The sequence below is a fragment of the Mauremys reevesii genome, linkage group 12 (assembly GCF_016161935.1).
Source record: "Mauremys reevesii isolate NIE-2019 linkage group 12, ASM1616193v1, whole genome shotgun sequence".
Taxonomy (NCBI): domain Eukaryota; kingdom Metazoa; phylum Chordata; order Testudines; family Geoemydidae; genus Mauremys; species Mauremys reevesii.
In genome coordinates this window covers 50281085-50288892 of record NC_052634.1, presented here as the reverse complement: position 1 = coordinate 50288892, position 7808 = coordinate 50281085, and the positions used below count along the sequence as shown (strand labels likewise).

The following is a 7808-nucleotide window of genomic DNA, read 5'->3' as shown; positions in this document are numbered from 1 at the left end:
GAGGGAGTTTGGGTGGGGGAGGGGTTCTGGGGTGCAGGCTCTGGGATGGAGTTTGCAGCGCCGTAACAAGGGCCAGGCGAGTGAGGCACTTCCCTCGGGCGCGCAAAGTGGAGGGGCGCAGCTCTACCCCGATCAGCGGCGCTTCGGCGGCAGCTCTACCACTGCTGCTTGGTCTGAGCAAACAATTTGAAGTGACTATTCAGTGAGGACAGAATCATCATGTAGTGAAACAAATGTATGTCAAGTAGTTGTGACTGAGTGGTTAAGGCGATGGACTAAAAATCCATTGGCGTCTCCCTGCCCAGGTTCAAATCCTGCCAACTATGCAAGCGCTGCGCTGCTGCTGTTGTTATTATTGTAGTCTTAGCGCCCGAGCATCCAGAGTGCAAACTGGCACCAGATCTACTTTCGCTCTGTCAACACTTGAAATGCTGCTGTGGCACTGCTATAGCACTTTGGAGTAAACAGTGACTGGAGGGATTTTCCCATCCCTGTAATAGCTGCATGGACAGAACAATTCTTCCTTTTCTTTAGCACTATCTAACCCGGGCTTAGGTCACCTTAACTATATGGGTTTGGGGTGGGGGTTTTTCACACCCTGAGAGACGTCGCTCTGCCAGTTCAGTGCCCAGCATACACCAGCCCTTAGATCCCTCTGGGTATTTCAATGCAGGCACTGACCTGTGAGAGGAAAACATCAGCTCACAAACACAGAGACTGAATTCCCCACATTTAATCTCGCTGCACTTTCCAGAAAGTCACAACATTCATTTAGTTCTTGCTAGGACAGAGAAAAAATAAGTGATACTAAGTTTTTGGCTTGATTAAATAAAATTAAGTGTTTAATTAATATAGTAAAAATCTGTACTGATTCCTCTAACTAACACCATAGCGTGAAATAGGAACAGAGACAAATCTTGTCAGTGACGACTAATTTCACAAATGATCTTCCCATTATTAATTTCCACACTGCCCCCATTGGAGGTCTGGGCATCTCCAGTGTCATTGCTCTGCGTTCACCTTCCCCTAGAATTGTTCTCGGACATTCGCCTTCCTCTGCAGCGTGGGGCTCGGGTCACTTGCTGGAGGATTCCCTGCACCTTGAGGTCTTTAAGCCACAATTTGAGGACTTCAATAACTCAGACATAGGTTAGGGGTTTGATACAGGAGTGGGTGGGTGAGATTCTGTGGCCTGCATTGTGCAGGAGGTCAGACTAGATGATCATAATGGTCCCTTCTGACCTTAAGTCTATGAATCTATGAATCCAGTCCCAAATTTGGAAAACTGTGCAGTTCAGAATGAGAATAGTGACCCCGTCTCCTTCCTGCACCTGCTCTACATTGCTCCACAGCAGCTTCTCCCCCTGCAGTCACCCCAGCACTGCAGTGCAGCCGCCCAGGGTTCAGCAGGGGCCCCTGGCAAGGACAGTGGGTGCAGCTAACAGCCCAGTGTGCCTGGCAGTGAGGCAGCTGTAAAAAAGCAACATCCCCTCACACAAGTACAGAGACTGAATTCCCCAACTTTAACATCATGACCCCCTGTGGAAAGCCACACGTGTCAGTTGTATTTTCACAGGGAGATGCAAAAATCAAGTGACACCAATTTTTAAGTTGAGTAAATAAAGTTGAGGAGATAGTTATTAACCTACCAAAAATACACTAAAGATCCCTCAACATAACACCTGAAGGCGAAATATGAACAGAGACAAACCTTGTCAGCAAAGGCTCATTTCCCAAACGATCCTCAAAATGTTACTAATTCCCACCCCTCCTCCACAGGAGCTCTGTGCAGTGTCACTGTTCTGCAGGCAGCTTCCCATTCAATGCTGTTGGGGGACATTCCCAGGCCTGGAAATGTACCAATGACAGAATTTGAAGAGCAAACCTGGCTCCCCGCACCAGGCGGGATTTGAGTGTTTTGTCCCTGTCACTTAGTCTGTGTCAATAGTACAGACCCCAGGTGTCCTGGAACCACCGGTTCTAAAAAGGCTTCTAAATTTAACAACCGGTTCTTGTGAATGGGTGTGAACTGGCTGGAGCTCACCACTGGCTGTAAGTTGGGGGAATCAGCCATCACCTGCATGAAGCCACACATAGGGAATTGCTCAACCTTTTTTGGAAAGACACATGGTGCTGGGCCCCCCATCCAACTGAAGTCTTCAGTGTCACAGTGACCCAAGGTGTGTGCACAGAATGGGGATGGTGTATGTGTGGGTGGGTGGATGGATGGATGAATTGATTTCTGCATGTGTTTGTGTGGTTTCTGCAAGGGTTTTGTGTGTGTGTGTGTGGGGGGGGGTGTTATTACAGCTCTGGGGGTTGTGTTTGTGGCTTTGCAAATGTGTATGTGTTCATGTGGCTGGATTTGTGCATGTGTTTGCATCTGTTAGTAGTTGTGTTGATGTTGGCTGGATTTATGTGGGTGTTTGTGTATATTAGCAATTGTGTGTGTGTGTGGCCGGATTCATGCATGTGTTCGTGTATGTTTGCAATTGTGTGTGTGTGTGTGTGTGTGTGCGAATGCTCAGCTGCCCTCTGCCGGTGCAACAACCGTTTCTCTATATATCACAGCCCCCATACGTCGACCCTGGTGGTGATTTCCCCATCTTACAAGGGCTGGCTGGCCTGACACTTAACCCCTCTGCGGAGTGTGGCGGGGGCTGCAGCTCACCCCCTGTGGGGCAGAAGGGCCCAGGTGCGGGGCGCTGGGCTCCGATGCACCTGGAGAGCAGCTCAGATGAGGTGGGGCAGGGCATGTGGTGTCCGTTCTGCGTTGCCTGGTGCTGGGCCATTGCACAATCCCCAGCCACGCCGCACAGCGCGCCCCGAGAGGGGACAGGGGGCCAAACAGATGATCCAGCATGAGGGGGGAGAGGATGTGTGGTTGGGGGGAGGAAAAGCCTTCGGCTGCACTGGGGGAGTGCAGAGCAGGGTTGACACCCCAGAAACCTGCAGCAAAGGGATGGACAGGTGGGGTGGGTGGATAGAAGAGGCAACGAGACTAAAATCTAAAAGGGGAGTGTGGAGTCTAGTGGTCAGAGTGGGGGGGGGGAAGCTGGTGGTCAGAATTCCTGGGTTCTATCTCCAGCCCTGGGAGGGGAGTGGGGTCCAGTGGTTAGGGTGTGTGTCGGGGGGGAGCCAGGACTCCTGGGTTCTCTCCCTGGCTCTGACTCTCTCTTGTGCAATCCCTCGGCAGTTACCCAACTCGCCAGCTTGTGGGAGCGAGGGGCTGGGGCCGGGTTGTGACACAGCCCAGAGTCCCGTACTGCCCCTTTGTTACCCAACCGGGGCAGGGTGGGGGAGGGCCTGGGAGACCCGCTAAGAAAGGCGCTTCTGGTGGGTCTGTGTGTGGGTCACGCTGCCCCCGCTGGATAGACCCCTCTAGGTCAGAACCAGTCTCAGCCCGGGTCAGACCCTGGGAGCCCAGCCCCCTCTGTCGCCACGGCCATGTCTATTGGTCTCCTGGAAAGGTCCATTCTCATTGGTAGCTGTCCAGTGGCAGTGAGTTCCACAGGCCTCGGCACACGCTGTGTGGGGCAGGAGGTCCTTGTGTTGGGAGCAGTGGGAGTGAACTGCGTGCAGTTGTGTCTCTGAGCACAATTGCGAATATTCTGGTTTGTGTGTGAGTGTGAGTGTGGCTGGGGGTGTGATTGTTTCTCTCTTTGGGGGTTGGACTAGTATGCCCCTCTGGGTGTGTTGTGTGGGAGTGTTCTTGGGATTGTGTGAGTCCCTTTGTGCGTCAATGCCAACACACACACAAACACACACAGACAGAGCGGGGCTCAGCCCCACGAGCAGAGGACAGCAGGGACACACAATTTCCCATCACGACCCGGCACAGTGCTGGTGCCCCCACACGGGGGTGGGCAGTGACCAGGCAGGGGGGGCAGATGTGCTGGATTCAGAAGGAAGCACTTTGGGAAAATCAGTCACGGCCCTTAGCAGAGCTGGGACACAGACCCAGTGACCCCTGCACCACCCTGGGAGGGGAGTGGAGTCTAGTGGTCAGAGCAGGGAGGGGGCTGGGCACCAGGACCCCTGGGTTCTATCCCTGGCCCTGGGAGTGGAGGGGGTCAGGACCATGGGGGTCTAGAGCAGGGGGACTGGGAGCCAGGACTCCTGGGTTCCATAGGGGAGACTGTTTTTTCCTGGGCTCCCCTCCCTAGAGATCCCAGCCCAGCCCCCTAGTGGAGAGTGAGTGGGAGCAGTGGAAGTTGCTCTCCCACTTCAGAAACATGATTCAAACCTCCTCCCCAATTGGCTGTGACATCCTGGAACCCCCTCCCACGGCAAACAGTAGAAGGCCCGCCCACCGCAGAAGGGGGGCTCTAGTTGCACCCACAAGCCCAGTCATGGTTGCAAAGAAACGCCACACAAGCCCCTGCTAGGACAGGATCTGCTGCTCCCACCAGTTTCCTTATCACCAGGAGCTGCTCCCCACCAGGCATCACACCCCATTCACACGCCTTTGGTCAATACGTAGCTCAGTGGCAATCACTGCCCCGAAGTGACTCCGGCGCAGGCACCCACAGCACGAACTCCCCACACCGGATTCTGTCCACATGCAGAGAATTCTCTCCGCCGGGCTCCTTCGGTTCCTCTCGCTGCTCTCCGTCCTGCCGCCAGACACTGCTCATCTGCATAGCCCCGCCCATGGACACGTGACACCTTCTGTCGTTTTGGTCTCAAGTGGATGAGTTGCCCGCGGGGAGTGAACACGTCAGCGTACGTCACAGCCGCCGGGCGGGGATTGTCTGTGAGCCCCGCGCTGGGGGCGGGGCTTCAGGGAGAGACCCAGCCCCATAGACCTGCAGGGGCAGGAGATCTTGGGGTCAGGAGGAGAGGAGAGGGGGTTGGCAGAGACCCAGCCTGGGGTGCAGGGGAAATGGGGTGGGGTGGAGGGAGACATGTGGGGTGGGGGTGGGGAGTGTGAAACGTTGGTCCAGGGAATCTGAGTCACTCCCAGGACATCGTGTGCAGAGGAGAGCACAGGGGCAGGGAGAGAGCCCCAGCCCTAGCCCCACAGAGCCCCAGAGGGATATTGGGGGCAGGGGAGGGGATGGAGGGAAGAGAGACCCAGCCCCACAGACCCCGAGGGGCAGTGGGATATGGGGGGGTAGGAGAGGGGATGGCAGAGGAGACACCCATCTCCATAGACCCCCAGAGGCAGGAAATGAGGGGAGAAGGGGGGAGGGAGGGATCCAGCCCTATAGACCTGTAGGGGCAGGGAGATATTGGGGGCAGGAGGGGAGAAGGGGGGTTGGCAGAGACCCAGCCCGGGGTGCAGGGGAAATGGGCTGGTTTGGAAGGAACTGGGGAGGAGAAGAGACACAGGGCAGGACACATGTTGGGACAGGGAAACTGACTCACTCCAAATACATGCAGAGCAGGGCAGGGCGGAGGCAGATCATGCTGGTCCCAGGGTAATTTCGGGGGGTTCTGATTCCCCACTCAGCCGGGGGGCTCACCTCTGGGCTGAGGAGCCCTGGGGTGGGGCGGGTGCAGGGGCTGTGTGTGTGTGTCAGGCTGGGGGAGCTGCCTGGGCAGAGGGGCTGGAACTGGGGGGGCTGCAGCAGCCCCTGGCTTGACGTGGTTTCCATCACACCCAGGGGTTACAGTTGGTTTGGTGGCTCAGCACCCGCCCCACTATACAGATTGTTCTGGCACCACTGGCCTAGGATCACCGTCTAGTGCCCTTTGCCGCCCCGCTCAGGGCCTGCCTGGCTCTCCTAGAGCAGGGCTGAAAGACTTCTCTGTCTTTGAACAGAATTGTGTGTTAAGGGCTCTTGCTTTGAATTCTTCCAGTGGAGTCATTTCGGGGAAGTGATCATCACTTCGAGTTACCTAGTTATCAAGTGTCGGGAATGGTGTTTGGTGCGTGTCTGGGAGCTCCTCGTGCTGAAGTAGAAAGCAGTGGGGGAAGAGCGGCTGCCTAGCATCCGAAACTCTCAGCATCGCTTCTCAGCTCCTTGGAGTTAAGATCAAGCGTAGTGTCTGTTCTTATCAGTTTAATATCTGATAGGTCCTTTATTTGAGGACTGTATATTAAATTGATTTTTGAAACAAGGGGATGGAATAGGAGCTTGCTCTGTCCACCCCGTGCATTGACCTGGTATTGCAGTGTCTCCAGGACCAGTGCCTCTCCTTCTGGGGAGAATTGTCTGGTTAAAAAGCAGAAAAAAGTTTTACTTTAAAGATGCTGATTTGAGAAGATTTTTTTAAAGTAGTTGAAAAATCAGGTCTCTTTATCACTTTGGTTTCTTCATAACAACATATTGTTAAAATTTCTTGGGAGTGTTTTCCAAGTCTACAGATGTGAGTTTCTTTGTCTTGCTAGAGGATTGTTTTAAAAGCTGAGTTTCTTCTGTTTCCTTTGAATCTTTTTAACAATATGAGGGATGAATGCTTTCCAGACTGAGGGTCTGTTTGGGAGATGGTTGGTTGGGAGGGGGAACACAGATTGGTAATATTCGAGGTCACATGTATATCAATAACTAGATGAGTTACATAGACTTCTCCCCACCCAGCCTACATTCCATGTATCTTGACTGAGCCTGTCGCCCACCATCCCAGAGCAGAAGCCTGAAGCCTGAGCCCCACCGCACGTGGGGAGGAGGGGAACTCCCGCTGGTTGCCGGCTCCTGCAGTGTTTATGACTCCGGAAGGGGGTAGGGACCAGCCCCTGCAGGCAGCCCCAGGGGAAGAGCCGCTGCTTTGCTGCCCCCAACCAGGGCCGGCTTTAGGCCAATTCAACCAATTCCCCTGAATCGGGCCCCGCCCCTAAGAGGGCCCCGTGCCCAAGCCCCAGTACGGTGTACCGGCAAAAGCCAGTGCACTGTACCAGGGTGGCCCAGCTTCCCCAGGGGGCAATTTAAAAGGCCTGAGGCCCCCAGCAGGGGCTGGAGCCACAGGCCCTTTAAATTGCCACCAGAGCACCACTGCTAGAGCCCTGGGGTAGGGCTGTGGGGGCTATTTAAAAAGTCTGGGGCTCCCGTTGTTTCTACCGCCCTGGCCCTTTAAATAGCCACCGGAGCCCCATCGCTTCCCCAGGGTTCCCGTGGCTATTTAAAGGCCTGGAGCGGTAGAAGAAGGGGAGCCCTGGGCCCTTTAATTACCCCCAGAGCCCTGGGGTAGCAGGGGGCTCCGGGGGCTATTTAAAGGGCTGGGGCTCCAGCTGCCTCTGCTGCCCCAGTCCTTTAAATAGCTGCCAAAGCCACACCACTTCCCCAGGGCTCCCTCAGCTATTTAAAGGGCTGGAGCGGTAGAAGCAGGGGAGCCCCAGGCTCTTTAAATAGCCCCCAGAGCCCTGGGGTATCCGGGTGGGGGACTCCAGCTGCCTCTGCTGCCCTGGTCATTTAAATAGCCCCCAGAGACCCGCCATTTCCCCAGGGCTCCCGTGGCTATTTACAGGGCTGGGGCAGTGGAAGCAGGGGAGCCCCGGGCCCTTTAAATAGCCCCTGAGCCCCAGGCTGCTGCTGCTACCCTGGTGGGGAAGGGAGGAGGAGGGGGCACTCACCATACAGGATTGGCTGTACCCCCTGTGCCTGCACCAGCTGCCCACAGCCAACCCCTGCTGCACCCCCTGCCTGCACCAGCCCCACACCCCCTGCTCTGCCTGCACCAGTTCCTGTCTGCAGCCAGCCCTGCACCCGCTGCCCCCAGCCAGCCCGTCTCCAGCCAGCCCTGCACCCCCTGCCCGGCCCGCACCAGCCCCCATCTCCAGCCAGCCCCGCACCCCCTGCCTTGCCTCCAGCCCTGCACCAGCCCCTGTCTCCAGCCAGCCCTGCACCCCCTGCCCTGTCTCCAGC

The 7808-nt window shown here is 55.8% G+C and overlaps 2 non-coding genes across 2 annotated transcripts; both read left to right on the top strand.

Annotated features, from left to right (window-relative positions):
- The first annotated feature begins 244 nt into the window (after positions 1-244).
- On the top strand, positions 245-326 carry TRNAF-AAA. Its single transcript has one exon. It is a non-coding gene; the product is annotated as a tRNA-Phe (tRNA).
- A 5627-nt stretch (positions 327-5953) lies between these two features.
- On the top strand, positions 5954-6146 carry LOC120376353. Its single transcript, XR_005587237.1, has one exon. It is a non-coding gene; the product is annotated as a U2 spliceosomal RNA (small nuclear RNA).
- The last annotated feature ends 1662 nt before the right edge of the window (positions 6147-7808 follow it).